Here is an 18,042-nt window from a genome sequence, read left to right on the forward strand (position 1 = left end):
AAAAACAACATGGAAAAGTCCAAAATAGTTTACTGATATGCTGAAAATGTCTGCAATGTGCAAAAATTAAAACCATGCAGAAACAAATGACATTTCAGTCATCAGTATCATTAACACAAATGCAGTGCCAGTAATTATACAACCTACTCTATGATACACACAGGAAATAAATCATCATTGGTCCACAAATCATCATCCAATGTGAGTAAAAGGACCAGAACAATATGGAAATAAGGGGTTAAATTACTCTCTCCCAAGGGCAGAGAAAATTAGGTCTCTATTTTAAACAGGCCTATAATAGAGAGGTCTGCAGTTAATGCAAACTCAGCACTCCCTCCATGTTTACCTGTTGTCTTGATGGATGCAGGATAATGCACATTTCCACAGGACTAATCAGTACAACAGTGTCATGTCATCACCACTTTTCTGCTCCAAGTTTGAACTCTTTAACACGAATCCTCTTCCTGCTAATTAAGAGCAGTTGCTTCTACTTGAACTTTCTTCAATCTCTGTTAAAAAACCATGAGTGAAACTCAACACTTCCTGCATCGCATTAAAAACCTCTGTACAGCTCAGAGTACATTATCTGCTCCTTTCCTTAAAGGCTTTTAACGTGAAACATCTACAGGAAGAAGAGAGGAGCTCACCATAACTGCAACCGAACGAGTACAAGTCAATTGAAAGAATCATTGACCAGCTTTTATTTCATTGTGTCATGCAGGCTCAGCCATTATTGAATAGCAGCTTCTTTTAGAACATACAGCAGCTCTAAAGCCTCCTGGTTCAGGCTCAGGGTGAGATGTTAAAGACTTGAGTAAGTGGAGGACTTCACAAGTACAGTAAGACAAAGTTCTGTGGTTTGGAGCACGCTGCGTGTGGGTGAGTGTGTTTTAGAGTGAGAGCAGTTATGTGCCACTGTCAACGCAACATGTGTGCCTTCCTCTCTCTCTCTCTCTCTCTCTCTCTTGCTGTGTCTTTTTCTTCCTCTCTCTCCCGCTCTCCTCCTCATCTCTCCTCGGTGCTCCTCTGGCCTCGGGGCATCTCCGGGCCCTTTTTTTTTATTTTACCGTTGCTTCAGAAGAGAGAAAAAAAAGGCACTTCCGTTGTCCCTTTAAAGCCTTTAGTTTTTCAGAGGGGCAACATTAATCTTTCACCATGCAAGTGACGTGAGCCCCGGGCCACAAATGATCTTTTAGTTTATTTATTTCAATATTTCCGCTGGCTCGTCTAACCCTAATTGGTAGCCCGTCGTGCTTGCGATAGTGCAGGAGCTTGTGGGTAAATCCAGCCGGTGACAGTTTCACTTAGTGTTGTTGCTGCTGATGCTAAGATCTACCGATGCTCTCCTGCTGTCCCCCCCACACATGTTTGATCGCAGCTCTTACATAAGATGCTGATGTAATGGCGGGCAGGATCCAGGCAAGAGAGGAAAACAATAGAGAGACAGCAGGCTGACATACTGGTGGTGATATTTTATTTTTATGTCACCGTAAGGGTCTGTAAAATTCAGGGTTTTTTTCCCCACTGTGGGTCTTACTGGTCAGCATTATGTAAGGTTAGCACAGGACTGTACTCCTCACTGTCATCATGGACACTGGACAAAAACACACGTTAAAAACATTTTTGGAAGTGTGTTTTGATTGTTACTAAAAATGAGTTCTTGTATGATTGTTACAATGCTGCACTCTCTTCCATTGTAGATATTCTCTCCCCTCCGATGACTTCTCCAAAATTTCCTAAACTTCTGACCTAATTAGATTGTTCTAATTGTGCCCTCCAGAGGGCTGACAAACTCCAATCAGGACCTCTGCAGTTCATGGCTGTTCTGCCCTCTGCCTGATCAGAATGGGAGATTAAAACCAGGCACAATGCTGACGAATCAGCAAGTTATCTGGGGACGTTTCTATACCTCCAGAATGAGAGACAGAAAAAAACCCACAGACTCACAGTCATCCTGTGTGTGTGCTTCATGACCGCTGTGGTTTCATAATGAATCTGTGATGGATGTGTGCCTCAGACACTAATCGACAAACTGACACTTTTAGTTTTTCAGGAACTTTTGATTTGACAGTTTGAGAGAATGAAAACATTTTAAAATATTTTGCTTCTACTTCAGTGTTTTGGCAAATATAACAATTTCATTCAAGGTGAACTGCATTGAACAGAGATATCAGAAAATAGCATGTTTGGTTAGGAGCCCAATTAGGGTTACAAAGGGGCAGAAAGTTTCCAGTAAATTTCCAGAAACTTTCAATGGACTAAACTTCTTCCCTGGAGTTTCTGTGCTCTGTCGTCCAGCAGGTTCTCATGGATCGTGGCTGCTGCTGTGGTCCTGCATGACGTCCACTACATATATTATTACATTATTGCTACCATATCTCCATTACAGTTTATAGTTAGTTGATGATTTGCTGCTGCTGTGCATCTGTGTCTCTCTATCTCTATCACAGGTTCCACTGCTACTGTAATCATTTTATCATTCATTGTAATTCATTGTCATTTTATCATTCATTGTAATTCATTGTCATTTTATCATTATCATACATAACAAAAACCTAACTTCATGATTCCCAAAAACCTAAGAATCTCATTAATAATTAAATGAGTGATATTAGGATTCCGACAGGACCCGGCACTATGGCAAAGACAGGATGTCCACCAAAAAAACACAGCAGCCTGTGGTTGATCTACAGAGATGTCACACTGCGGCCACCAATCAGATGACCCCTCTCACCCCCCAACCCCCACACACAGCCAGACTACCCACTGTTTGGCACACACACACACACACACACACACAGAAAACAAATGACATAAAAGCAAAATCAAAAGTCCTCAGCTGATTTTATAAATAATTTAATAAAACATACACAATGAACTGTATTGAATCAGGGCAGTCTTTTCAGGATAGCACAAGGCTAGTGCAGTACCTGACAGGAGGATTTTGAAGATGACCTGTTTTGATTATTATGATTTAGTTGAAGCACATGCCGACTATAGCCAAAGTCTAAATGAGAGCAGTGACCTTGTTTAACCATTATATTTATGTGCTGGGAGCTGTCAGGATTGACTTATTTTTATTTGTTTGATTTGATTTGATTTTTTGCCTCGGTTACAAATCAAGTCAGCTCTGACTTCCAGCATGTCAGGGAAAAACATCCAATCACAGCTTAAAACTAATCTAACATTCACAAGTTTAAATCAACTCATTCTGGATTTGGGGTAAATTTTTGATGTATCTCAACAAATATGTCACAGTGCCTGAAACTGTCTCAATTTCCTCAAGCTCTGAGGACCTCTTCTCCATAGCAAAGGCAGCCGAGGGACACAAATACCATTTTCATTTTATTTTTTTAAAAACGGCACTAAACGAATTTAAACTAATGACCATTACTGAAACTATAGTATAAACTATAATATCAAATTATCCTGGAGACTCTTTGTTGAGGGACATGAAGGTATAGCTAGACTCATTTCATTTCTTTAAGAGAGAGTGAAGGAGAGTATGAATCAGAGCTGGGATTAGGACATGGTTAGGAGACATTGATTGGAGATGTTCAGTGGGGACAAATTGTCAACCACGTTTGCACATTTATTATCCAACAATGCTACATGACAAATAATAACCAGTCATGCACTGCAGATATTATTATTGTGTCCACTACTGAGTGTCTGACAAGTGATCACAATGTACCATAAAGATTCTTCTTGGAAGCGAGTGGAGAGCAAACGGTGACTTGCTTGTATGTCGTCTTTAGGTCATTGTGAGCATTAAATGTCTGGATAGTCACTAAGTAAGTAAAGCTAATTATACAAACTGCTAATTCATATTGGAGCATATACAATTTTTCTAATTGAAAATTACAATATGAATAAACCTAATAATAGACCTGTGCACTACCTATACTGTGATTGACTAATTACTGACGTGAAATGATGGTGCAATCAGGTAACACTGTAATCAGATGAATCAAAATTATTATTACAAGAATATAACTTTAATTATATTACCTGGAAGTCATTACAAGGCTCAGTCTCAAAGTTTAACTGCTCACATTAACCTCATTCAAGCTTCATTGGCCAAGCCTTTTCTTAAGATATGCAATATAAACCATATAATATACTATACAACCCTTCCTGTGATATATGTTCCCTATTCCACATAATTACAAGTGCTTTGTCGTTTGGTTTTAAGAGCCTGTCTTTTGCGGTGGGCTGACGGTGACACTCTAAGGTCAAATTGATTGGCTCTTCCAGTGCCTGTTTCAAAAATTTTTTTTTTTTTTTCATTTCACTATTCACAATATGACCCACATGTTGGTATTAGCAACCCCCATCTTATACCATTGAGAAGCACACACACACACACACACTTGAATGGAAATTAATTTTCAGACCTGCACAATGTCAAGGCTTGCTATCGACGGGAGAGGCGAACCTAATTTGCGTGCTCCTTGTCGAGCTGTTTTACCATTCAACTGCAGCCACCTTCAGAGAGCTCTCAGGCCTTTGTGCTGCAGCCTTGAAGTGGGTAAATGAAGATGGAAATTGATGATATGCTGTACAGTCATTTTACTCATGAGGAAAGCAATTTTATTAGTCTGTGTCTTTTTTCACATCCGAAAACTGAAATTTCCACATAAGAGCATTTAAGTGATAAAAAAGAATAGGTATAGGTAAGTATACTTACTACTACTATATATATATATATATATATAGCTTAAATTAAATTTGCTCACAAATATGGTATTTAGTTGTGCACGTACCTCGGCCATCACTCAAACTTCCCCAGGCTGCTCTCTGACCTCCTCTCCTACAACTATGATTGCCAAGAACTGCAGCCACGGGGGATGGCTCCAACCCTCTCCTTATAGACTTGATTAGATTCAACTTTCCTGTCATTGCACAAAGTTAAAAACTGCTGGCCTGGCTTAACTAAATAAGTGAAACACATGTTTCTATTCATATTACAATGAATGATTAGACAGACAATGGAATTCATGCCATACAGACTCATATAACTATGCAAATGAAGATGTATTTTTCATTGTTTTATCTGGCAAGCTATTCTGACAGGGATTTACATTTTCTGACTGTGAGTGAAGAAGGTACTGTAAACAAACCCCTGTACTGTTTTGTTGACACCCAACAAGTAGTAAAAAAACTGCTGCAGATGTCTGTAACAGAGGTTGAGAATGAGATGGAACTGCTGCAGATGTCTGTAACAGAGGTTGAGAATGAGATGGAGCAACAAACGCTTTGTTTTGCTGCAGGATGCCACTTTTTTCTAAAGGGACTTGGATTAAGAAGACAGGAAAGCAGTTTTAACAAGAGGGTCATGATTCACGCTTCCACTGATGACGTAACTTGCTGTTTTTTCCAAGGTATGGCAGCTATTTAAGAGAAAAAAGTGTTGTCACATCTCTCAAAAGTTTCCACTTTTTGTCTTGACCTTTTCAAATCACAGTTTTGAATTTTCCGACTGATTGTTAGCACGACTCTCTGAAACTTCAGTGAGAGAAATTCTTTTGTTCAAGAGGTTTCTTACTGTCAAAACATTCAACCTTGCAAAAAAAAGAAAAAGTTCTACAGCTTTGTTTTATGGTGATGCTTTATGCTTTTCATTAAGACTACGGTTTTAGAAGGAAATGATATTTCAGTCCTACAGCTGCATGACTCAGCTAATTCTGTTGAAATACCACTAAATTCCAATCAGCTCTGCAGCTCTGTTCTGCAGCTAAACATGACCTTTGACCTCTGACTCCACTGTGTAATGTCTATACAACATTTCCAGAAATTTGAAAATACTATCTCTTCAGAACCTCCTTCATGTATATTGAGCTGCACTCTGGACACGTCACAGTCTATTTAGAGATGCTGTAAGCAAAGGTAGAGCTGGAGTCAGAGCCAGTACCAAGAAGAGAATCATGTAAGATTGTGATGAAGTTGTGAAATGGTAGTAATATACAAACGTATTTGATGTATATGGAACAATAGATGATACATTTTTAATGTGTCATGAATCCAATTTTCATATTCCTAAAATGCACTGATTTGTCGAGATGAATTGCATGATTATTCTGAACCATACACGTCCATACTGGTGCAGTAATATGAACTGCTGTGGTGAGGTGAAGGAAATCCATGTGGTCTCATGGTCCTGTAGGCACTGCCTGAGGAACATATTCAGCAGTTTGTAGGTAACTTTGTTTCTAAAGATAAAGATGTTTGTGGTGTCTTTTACCTGGCTTGGTTGATCAGGTATTAGGAAAGGAAATTAACTTAATTACATTCACATTTAAAAATCATTTATAGGTCCCCCAAAGAGTGATAGAGAACGTATTTCAGTATTAACTTTAATTGCTAATAATAATTAAAAAAAGTTTCTATTAATTAATTCAGTTAGATGGGTATTAAAACCACACTGAAGATTGTAGTCTCTGCATCAAGACATGTTTCCAATACTGTGTGTTTAAAATGATATGATCTACTTTATTTACAGCTTTGATAGTATCTAATGTAGTTATTAAAGTACTTATTAAAAATAGATCTACGATCAGAATGACTCCATCCGTGATCGATTGACTAGCGTACAATCTCCTCCTCGCTCTTCTCTTCTGGAGGTCTACTGCAGACACGGAGATGTTAGCTGGTATTACACCGAAGATGCGAAAACAGTGTTTTTTTTTTCTTTTTTAAAGCATAAACTGTGAACACATTTGGTCTGTACCTCTTTGGCATGATCAGCAATGTCAGTAATGCTCTACAACAGAATCATGAGTAGAAAAAAAATAAATGTGAGTTCTGTTTGTTACAAAGAGTGAAACAGAGAGAGGCAGGGAGAGCAGGTGTGTGTGCAGTTAGAGACAGAGGTGCGTGCGTGTGTGTGTGTGTGTGTGTGTGTGTGTGTGTGTGTGTGTGGAAAAGCAAGGTGAGCAGCTTTAAGTAGTTTAGACTAAGGTGTAGAATGAAAATGGTAACAAGGAATAACAGAAACATAAAAAAAATCTAATTAAAAACCTAGTCACTCTATCAAACACTGTAGCGGGTCCTCAATATGTGTTGTGACTTTTTCTGCACTATCACTGTGTGCAGTATATATTTTTTATTTTTTTGACAGACATAGTTCAAATGTATGGAGCCCCTGAAGTGACATGAGAAAAAAAAAAAAGCATTGCGAGATCTTAGCTTTGGAACTCGAGATCTCGAGTTTCTTTTGACTGCGGTCAAGCCAGCCGTCTCTCGTTTTCGCGTAGTCAAGCCAGCCACTCAATTGTTTTCAATTGCGCCCTATAACACCCGTCAATGTAATAATGTCCACAAAAGTACTAGAAATCTGCAGCTTTTAATGCAATAATCCCTGAACGTAATACATTTTCCACAAATGTAATTAGCCACTGCCTACTACAAACGTAACACGCGATTTCCCACAAATGTAATAACTATTACGTTTGCAGGGATTTATTACGTTTGTGGGGAAGTGAAAATCTTCAACTTTCAATACTGTAATAACTTCCTACAAATGTAATAACGCAATGAATAATGGTCTTTGAGGTTGTTGTTGTTTGTCTGCCTATACACACACTACTAATACTGACTGTGGGTACAAAATCCAGCATTATTACATTATTACAGGGCACACTTGAAATTATTGTCTACACGAAAACGAGAGATTGCTGGCTTAACCTCAGTCAAAAGAAACTCAGGATCTCGAGTTCCAAAGTCGAGATCTCACAATGCTCTGACAATTTTTTTTTTCTCATGTCACTTTTTTTTTCTCATGTCACTTCTGGGGCTCCGTACCAATGAACAAAATCATAGCCAAACTACAATCAAGGCAAAAACACCGTGGAGCAACACACACACTGTGATGAGCCTGGAGAGTGGAGGTTGTTATAGCAGCACATTAACCCATCATCACATATAGGTGTAATTTTTGAGTATCCACATCCTTTTGGCTGTGTAGTAGTATACGTCAATATTACATCAATCATATCCTTTGGCTTTGTATCTGTAGTCAGTCCACCAATCAATCGAAGCATCACAGTGAATCAATCAGCTATGAAAGGAAGGAACAGTTCTGCTCAGATCTGATGATGAACTTCAACACATTCAGAGGACACGGAGGACAAAGAAAGCTGCTTTCAATCAACCTTGTTACTTCTATACTGCTGCTGTCATCACATAAAGGCCCATGGCTGTGTATGTGTTTGTGCACACCGGCTTACATTTGTGTGTGCTTGTTGATTAACTGAATGGCAGCAAGCAATTGAGCTGTCCGTGTGAGGTGTGAGGGGTGATGCATTATATGAGTACTCTCTGTGATTGCGTCAGTGACTACGTGTCTAATGCAGGATCAAACTGACATGCTGTCTAGGAAAAAATGCATCGATTTGATGCCCTCACAGCCATCATAATATTTCCCCACCTCTCAAATAGTCCTTGAGTAGCCTTGGCCTCTATTGAGGACTCAGAGAATAATATCCATCAAGTGTATATATCGGGTAAGCTGCCTCTGCAGTCCTGAAGGACCTAAAAATAGGTCTGTCATTCAGCTGATCACAATAGTCAGGTCAGTTCATGTCTACAACGCTGCAACAACCTCCCTTTGAACAACAAGTCATTGTCAACAGTAGTTTGTAGTTGCCTGCAAAGAGACACAAAACACTGTGGCACATTTTAATACCCAACTGGCAAAATTTGGAACCATCTGTGTCTAAGCTTCTTGTCAGACCTATGTAGAGTCATTACACTTCATTATATTGTCATCACATATGGTATGCAATCAGCAAGCAGTAGAAGAGATTCAGCTGTATCACTTTACATGGTGTGTCAGTAATGATGGTGTTTCTACTTCGCTAGTTCAGTCATGATTATGTCATGTGAATTTGAGTATTACATAGTTTAATATTATGTCTGCAGAAACAGAAACACAGTTTGTAGAATAGAAAGCCCATAATCCTTCATTTGGTTATATATTTCTTTACAATGATGAACATTGAATCATTTCGTGAACAGGGAACTGTGTTGCTCAGTATGATATTTGCCACACACATATCTTTTTTCTATTGATAAAAAACGCAGTTGTTTTGGAATAAACTCCACTAACCAGGACTCTGGTTCTATCTGCATCTGAAAGCAGTACAAAAAAGCTCAATCTCTGCTATCAATGAAGAAAAAAAAAGATAAAAAGACTTAGAGCAGCAGGGTGGGCGGATTAATACCTGAAGTACTGATTTCCCCCAACAGCATCAATATGACTGATACAAAAAGTAAGTTGGCTCTCTCTTCTGCACTGTATCAATCTTTATTCCATCAAAAAAAACATGACAAGACTAAATGTAATCTGATCAGTTGTCATGGACTTATACAGCTTAATACAACTTATTAAAGTCCTTAAAGTTCATCTCCATGGCATGATATCAGATGGTCTGGTTATCTGCATACACTGCTGCTGATACCCAGATCTATCAATTCTTCCCGTCAGACGCCCTCACTGCCTCACTGCCTCAGTGTAGATCTCAGCCTCTTAGTCATATCTAAAAATAAATGATGGAAGTCCATCTTCAACTGTTTAACACAACATCAGTATCTAACTTAGCTCTGCCTCACTGTCTTCAACCGTGCAGGCTTTGCTGGCATTGATGACCAACTAACTCTCACTGTGTATGTAGCATCTGCCACTTGGTCATGTCACTTTGCACTAGAACATCAGAAAGTAGAATATGCTGTATGACAAATGGTCCAAAATGGAGCAGCATCTGTGGTCTTCAGGTAGCTAGCTGATCTTTTGATTAGTGGACGACCCCCTCTATCTCGGGCCATGACTGTCCACGGCTGCTGACATGACATGACATGACATGAAATCATTGATGCTCACCCTTGTAGGTCATAGCAGAGCAAATTCAAACTTTGTGGCAATCCTCGGCACACAACTAATGGGAGAGTTGTTGCTGGAACTTTATCGTAGCCCAGCTCACTTTACTACCATGTGGAAAAATATTGTAAATGTTTCTAAATGTTTTCAGAGGCCTACAGCTGGCAGTTACAGAAACTCTGCTTAATTTATAAGCACAAGAAAAGTAAAACAGAATAAAGAAGCAAAAAGAAATGAATTCATAGCCCAGAGCTCCAAGCATTCAAGGACAATGGTGACTGTACCAGCTCATAAAATCACAGCAATCTCTTTAACTCAGAGGCACAGAAGGGAAATGCTGCTTTAGCTATTGGAGATTGGGGAATCAATATATAAAAAAGGAGATGGATAAAATATTGGAAAAAGCTGTAATTTTAGTGGTGCCTCATGGAAGGTCATTAGCTTCTACAATAAAAGCTTTTAAGGCATTTTCGTGAGAGGAATACCCCAAATTTATTGAAAGTTAAGCTTGTCTGCCAGCTTACTTCTTGTTTGCCTCACACACTCCTTCAGTATAGCACAGGGATTTTTTAAGTGTGTAGGGACATCAGTTGTGACAGTAATGTCCCATAATGTACTCTTCAGTGCATTGGCCTGCTTTGCGCCTCCAGGCATCTTGTTTGAAAGCACAGCCGACTGACTTTCCAGCCTGTGTGAAGTATTTTGACTCGCGTTGTTTTCCTTGATGGGAGACATAATTCAGCGGTGATGGGAACACCAGCGAGATGGATGGAAATAAAGTGCAGAAATGTGTTTCGGCTTGGTGGGTGGGAAGCAGGGAGGGGGAGGGAGTGGGTTGGCAGATAAAAAAATGGAGATGAACTGATAAATATGACAAAGGTCTGGAAAATGGCGCTTTTATGAACAGAGATAAAAACCCAGCATATTAAGATGTGTTGAATGAGAAAAATAAATGACACAGCAACCCACTCCCACAGGTGTGGGTAGAGAAGGCTTGAGTTGATGCTGTGATCAAATGAGTGACTAAGAGAATGAAGAACAAATTTAACAGTTTGGCTTTTGAATACGTCATTGTGGAGGAACTGGGTGGGGGTTGGGTCCTTTACAAAATATTTTCCAGCAACAAGTGAGTGCAGCAAAGAGAAGTGCAGTTTCTTTTCATTGCATAGTTTGTTCTTGAATAACTTTACATGATCAAATATTGGGATTGAATCTTCCTCTTCCAAACTGTTTAGTAGCTGCCCTGGAGCTTTTGATTATGTAATATGATCTTCATTTTCAGAGTCTATTCTTGGATACAGCAGCCGAGAAAACTTCATCACCTTGAGGTTCCATTTGGAAATTTGAACATCTGCAATTCAATGACAAGTGGGCAAACACCATCTGCCGATAAAGACCATGTGGTATGACTGAAACCCCCACAGCATCATCATTTTAAAGTGGGAGTGATCATTGAATGATCTGTTTTGGAAAGCTGTCAGATATAACCCCCCCACAAATCTGCCTCCGGACAGGGGGCTTAAGACACTTTTAGATGATCCAACAAGCACATTATGTGATCATACTGAAGCCTGTAGAATTGCACTGTGATTCATGATATTTATGTCATTAGATGCATCACAATATGGTGACAGATCTTTGATACAGATGAGGGAAATCCATCCATCTCAAAGCAACATGGATCCAAAAAATAGAAGAATCAAGGCAGTGTTATTTTACATTTCTAAAAAAGCATTTTGCTTTAACAGAATATATTTGCATATGAATGAAACATGGATATTTGCATCTCCAGCTTTTTCTAGTCTCCACTATCACTTTCTGTGAAGCCCTCCGTCACTGCCGTTCACCAAATACTTTGAATTTCGCTTCATTTTCACTTCCTCTGTGAAGAACCGTTCTTGCCAATACCAGTCCCAATCCGAGTTGCAAGTTTTATTTAGGCAAATGAATCCACATTGTCCACCTTCATGTAGAACTATAGCTCATGTTTTGTGACTTAGACCTGTGCCATAAATGCATTTGTACATCGATACAGTTTTTATTGTCTTCATAAATTCTCTTATGAAAATCATACATGCTTCTCTCTTTCTCTTGGTTCCATCCACTGTCTCTTCTTTGTTTCCTCCATGTGTGCTAATAAATTCACTGGCAGTGGGCCGCAGTGAAACATTAGGTGAGAACGTGGGGAAGGAAGGCTGACAGGGGGTGAACACCAATGAGACAATGTGAAAATAAGAATCAAAGGGGTGAAAACGTGTTGATGACAAGTGAGGATCTTTTAATTGACTGTGATGTGTTTAATTGTGACTGACTTTTGACTCTGACCTACATTTTATTGTTATTGTTGAAAATTCAGATTGTTCTTCAAGGTCTCTATTTAAAAATCTTTAAATGACAAAGCACCTTGTCACATCAAAAAATATGTCTTAATTATACACTCTTTCTTTAAAATGTTCCTATCAAAGCAGTAGCAGACACAGAGTTTACTGCTGTAGTGTACAGCCTCTGTGCAACCAATGCAGACTTTCCAGTCTGTCTCAGTTTGGTGGCCCATCTAAGGCAGACTGTGATTGATGAACAGAGAACAGACAGATGATTGCAGTGTAGAACTGGATCAGCAGCTCCTGAGGCAGGTTGAATGTCCTGAGCAAAAAGTAGGCCCACATCCTTCCCTGGGCCTTTTTCACTGATGGAGGTGCCTGTGGTGTCTATATTAGACATCTACTTCAGGTCTTGGGAGACCTTCAGTTTAATTGAATTTGACAAGTGAAGGTAGACTATTGTACAACTTCTAAATAAGTTAAAGTCAGTGCTACCTTTTTGTCTTTCTATACTGTACCATTAAATCGACAAAGAGGGTTTTATATACAGCAGGCAGCTTTGATGGCAGCTCTGAATTTTTCAGTATGTTAGACATATGGTGCTAAACTAATGTATTCTCCTCCTCCATTCATAAGTCACTCTAAAAGGGTTGTGCATTCATTAGAGGGGGCATAATAGGTATGGAGCGTGTTTGGTAGAGGTGGTCAGATAAATATATGTGCTGCTTTTTCTCTCTTCATCATTGTCTTTGGCCTCTTGAGTGTGTGTGTGTAATAAGTATGTTGCAGTGGCCCCTCTCACAGTCTGCAGCTGTAATGGAATGACCCGGCACAGCTGACAGAACACTCCACTTAAAATGGAGCTCCGTGCACATGTGCCACTGTAGCCCTGCCACATAATTGTTCAATTTACTGTACAGCTAATATTCCTGCGCTGTAATTGAATATGACTTTGTCCTGTTTGAGTAATCTCTTCGTTTCATGCTGTGACCCCTTACTAGAGAGAGAGAGAGAGAGAGAGAGAGAGAGAGAGAGAGAGAGAGGTGAGTAAAAGGCGTTTTGTGTAGATAAAGCATGTAGGTCACATTGAGCTGCCGGGCTTCTGGCAATGAGATCTTTGCTGTTGACATCATTGCTCGGCTACTCACCCATCAGAGAGGGAGAAAGAGAAAGAGAGAGTGAGTGAGAGAGAGAGAGATTTGGTTCTCATTTGCGTCTTATTACATCAAGGGAGTCACAAATCTAAAACAACACGAGCTCCATAAAATCACTTAAAGGATCCAGCTTCAATCCTCTCATTTAGCGACACCTGTGGTTACTGCTGCATTTTCTGTTCACGTCCTCGAGGTTCTTTTTGTTTCAGCAGAAGAAACTCAGCCATCACACCACGGGCTAACAGGACTCATCATGTCATGTTTTAATAAAGGAGTGAAAAGTAGTTCTCCACCAAATGCCTGACATCATATTTTGTCTTCCACATCACTTCCAGTCAAGCACTGATTGAGCTTATACAGAATTTACAGTCCATGATTATGACCTGAAGGACAGCATGTACACCTGCAGATATGTGCCATACAGCACCTGATTGCCACAAGACTTTACTAAGGCGGTAGCAGCAATATTAACAAATTAGTCTGCAGTGTGTAGCTCACCTGAATTTGCAAGCACACACTGCTCCACCTCTACCAATGCAGTTGCATGTTTCTCCCATCAATCTAATACACACATCCACACACAGTGACCAATTCATACAGCTCTGCACAGGTAAACACACTGTCACAGAGCCTTTCATTGCATGAACTCAACACCTTTGAGACAAGAATGTGTACGTTAAATTAGTAAATTCCATAATGTGTGGATAATGTGAGAGAAACCTGCCTAATGTGGCACTTATCTTTTTGGACTTTCTGTTCAAAAACTCCTTAACCCTGTTTTTAAGCCTCTGAGGTTTGTCTGACCTCGTCAGACACCGTGACGTTAACGTTGAGGTCTCTCATGAGTCCCAACACATTGCCCACCTGTGTCGGCCATCCATAGCTTGTCCTCTAATAAATGTCTTTAGTGTTGCTAAATGAGTTCAAACGTCATTGACTCATCCTGCTTCTCCTTCCATTTTTAATCCTCACCATGGATTGTTTACTGGGGACAATTTGAAAAACGGCCCCAGTACCCGTTCTCAAATGTAAATGGGCTGAATGTCTACTGCTGAAAAAAATGCAGCCTTGAATACCATCAAACATGAGATTTAATCATTTAATGTAAGTTAAGGCAGGACCGGCGCTGATGCCACTGACCATTTGAGAGAGAAGATGAAGAACAATGAGTGAGGGAACATATTCCTCCCTAAACGTTTAAATTAAGTCTTGCAAAGTTCAATGTTACGCATACATTGAAAACAACATCATCTCAAGTCAGTTACATAACAAGAAGGTGTAAACACAACATCGACATATCGTCACCTCATAAAGCTGATGTGGGAAACATGTTAGCAAACAGAAACATTACCGTCTCTGCACAGGAGTGTCCCATTCTCCTTTGTTTCTCGTAACCTCCTCTATGTAAAGAAACCTACATATTAGAGTCTTTAAAATAGAATTTCATCTCATCTGTCCTTTGTTTTTTTGTTTTTTTAATATCAATCTCTCCTCTAACCCCTCCTCATGTCGTCCTGTTCTGCTCTAACCTCATTTCTTCTCTATCCAAGAAGACTCTGACCTTTGATGGTGACTGGGACAGAAAGACGGGCGGTCAGATGGACATGGAGGGCAGAGGGAATTGAATTTCTCCTTTCTTGATTGCTCCCCCCTTGTCCTGCATTCCTATCTTTTTTTCTTAGCATTTGCAGCACACACTCACGCACACACACACACACACACACACACACACACACACACACACACACACACACACACATCAGCAGCATAATAGCAGTGTAACGCCCTGGGCTATTTTAGATAAATTATGGAACTCATAATAATTTTCACATTCTCTTTTCTCTTTTTTCATTGTCATGTCAGAAATCATTGGACATAGAAATCATGTTCTTTGGTGTAAAGTTGATTAATCCGAGTGTGTGCGTTTGTAGCATTTCCTGCTCTGTGTTTCTGGCCAATAAAAAGGACAGTCCTGACTGGAGTCCAAGTGAACATGAAATGTGATTTTGCAGAAATGTTAGCTGCTAATTTGATCCTCACAGCTAGAGGTGCTAGAATTATAGCATCAATAAATCATTAGCACATTAATTTTCACACGTTCAAATAATTAGTGGGAACAAATGAGGTCATCAGTGTGGAGAGTGGCAGCTTCTGTCAGCTTTCTATACGGCAGCATCTTACATTGCAAAGTGTCCGTCCAAAACAACACCATCGTAACAGTAACTGCTGCACATTACATCCTGTAGTAAATCAGTGAATCTTGTTGCTTTTCCATAAAGCATAAAGCTGATGATGCGGACAGTCATTCTTTCACCATGTTCCTTGGTTTAAATTCTATTTACCATGAAAATTGTGAAGAACAATTGGACAGAGAAAAAAGTTATTATTTACTTGTTGTGAACGTCTCACTGCAAATGTCCAGTTGTCACTGTACACTGTACACTGTCCAGCTTCACAGTGTGAAATAAGTGAAACTATTTCCATCCTCAGTAGTGGGAGGAGGACTCTGAGTACCACTCAGCCTGTGAAATGGATATGCTTTGTCATCTCTGAGAAGCACGAGTCACATTTCTTGAGTGATTTCAGCTTGGGTGAGGCAAGAAATGTATAACAGAAAGCCTGGGTTACAAAGAGATGCTATGGAGTTTGAAAGACGAGCATTTACCAGGCAGAGAGCACCTAATAAAACATAGGCTCAAATGTTTTAGCACATTACTCCATGCTAGGGACCCAGCGTCAGGTCATCTCAGCCACCTTTAAGTATAGTACTTAGTTAAGTTAGCTCAGCAGAAAAACAGCCCACCTTTAAAATGTATAAGTAAGTGAGTGCACCTATCAGGAAAGGCTAGTTTGTGATTCTACGCTTCCATTAAACCTTTCCCACAGTGTCTCCATGTGCAAGGTTGGTAACACATTGGTGTTCATTTCAAGAAATTCTGTTAAAACAAAAAAAATAAATAAATAAAACAAAAATACAAGAAAAGGACACCTCAATAAACTGCTTACTAACTGCCCTGTAAGACCTTGATACATTTATCATTTTATCAATATTTTTACATGAGTTATTAATCAGTAAATGGAGGGGTGGACCCCTGACCCCCTGGACCACCTGTTTAATGCTTCACTCAGTGGACACTGATGACAATCTCCCAGTTAATGTTGTTGAAACTGGGTGCAAACAGGGTTTAAAAAACCTGCATTGCAGAATGAGTCCAGTCAGGCAGAAGTCATGTGCTGTAACTTAAGGCCACCAGCATGTCATTAAAAAATTGTAGTTTTGGGGTGTTGTTTAGCTCAGTTGGTAGAGCATCCAAACCATGTACGAAGGCTCAGTCCTTGCCACAGTGGCCCAGGGTTTGAAACCGACCTGTGGCTCTTTGCTGCATGTCATTCCCCATCTATCTCTCTCTCTCCACATTCCTGTCACTCTTCAGCTGTCTCTGTCAAATAAAAAGCTTGGAAAAGGCCAAAAAAATATCTTAAGAAAAAGAAAAAATGTAGCTCTGTCTCCTCCATTCAAGCAACTATTTTACATTCAGAAAGACTAGGTCTCTGTTTATCTCACATCATGACTAGGTTGGTGGCAGTACACAGTAGTTGGCCATTAACCCTAAATGTAATCCCCAGCTGGTATCCTGTTTCATTGTCTAAACTTCATTTTGGAACCTTATTGGTGGGGGTGGTGGAGAACCAGCAAAACACTGTGTGTGCTATAGAGAGAGTGAGGTGGTCTTTGACCTGATTGAACTGTTGCTCAGCTCCATTGGTAATGGATTATGTTGTTTGGTGACTTTCTTCTCTTTTCCACCTCTGTTGACCTCCATCGCCGACCCCTGGTACATTCCTGTGGCTCGGGATGACGATGCAATCAAGGCAGTCGGATGCTCAACTAGCCCACCCCCCTCTTGTCCCAGTCATCCCCCACCCCCCCTGCCCCCTGTCCCTCTCAACAGCAGCACCTCCCTGCCATAGGCGGAGGTAGATGGATTAGCTGAGAAGGCCGGCGTTTCTGAAACTGATTATGGTTTACTTAGAGCAAGCAGCGTCTACTTCGGGACCATTCTTCATCACTGCGCGCTGATAATATCTAGTCACCACACACAGCGGTACACTCGAGGGATGGCGTGTGTGCATGTGTATGTGTGCGAGTTGTGCTTTATCTAATGTCTCCCCCCGCAGCGCTGTGTGTGTGCATGTCTGGCCTAAGAAGATCCAGTGCTGCTGTGTATTGGGAATGAGAGTCTTTCTCTCCCAATTGTGAATTAATTTTCTATGAGCTGAGAGTCGGATTTGAACTTAATAGGGACTTAGATGTACACTCCTCCTCCACGTCTCTTTTTATTCCACATCCGTACTGCTGCACATCACTCACAAACTTGTGCGTGTGACTGTGTACGCTCATTCCTCGCTCTTTGACTAATAGTAAGCCAGGCTACGCCCTAGGCCTCCTGTCTCATCCATCCGAGTGTGTGTCTACGTGTAGAAATGTATGTGTGTGTGTGTGTGTGTGTGTGAGAGAGATAGGGGGGTGAGGCAGGACGCTCTGTCTCATTTATCTGCTGTTGACGTTGAGTGTGATTTCCTCTGCTGAGGGGAAGCGATGCCCCTGCTTATTAATTATGCCTGAAATATTAAAAAGACTCCATCAAACATGAATTATTAATTCATTTGGCCCAGATCATCTCGGCTA

The 18,042-nt window shown here is 40.2% G+C and overlaps 1 protein-coding gene across 3 annotated transcripts in view; it reads left to right on the forward strand.

Annotated features, from left to right (window-relative positions):
* The window catches only part of LOC104933232 (receptor-type tyrosine-protein phosphatase gamma), a 369,578-nt gene that overhangs the window by 79,609 nt on the left and 271,927 nt on the right, over nt 1–18,042 (forward strand). The window lies entirely within an intron of this gene.

Source organism: Larimichthys crocea, chromosome VI (assembly GCF_000972845.2).
Source record: "Larimichthys crocea isolate SSNF chromosome VI, L_crocea_2.0, whole genome shotgun sequence".
Lineage (NCBI taxonomy): Eukaryota > Metazoa > Chordata > Actinopteri > Sciaenidae > Larimichthys > Larimichthys crocea.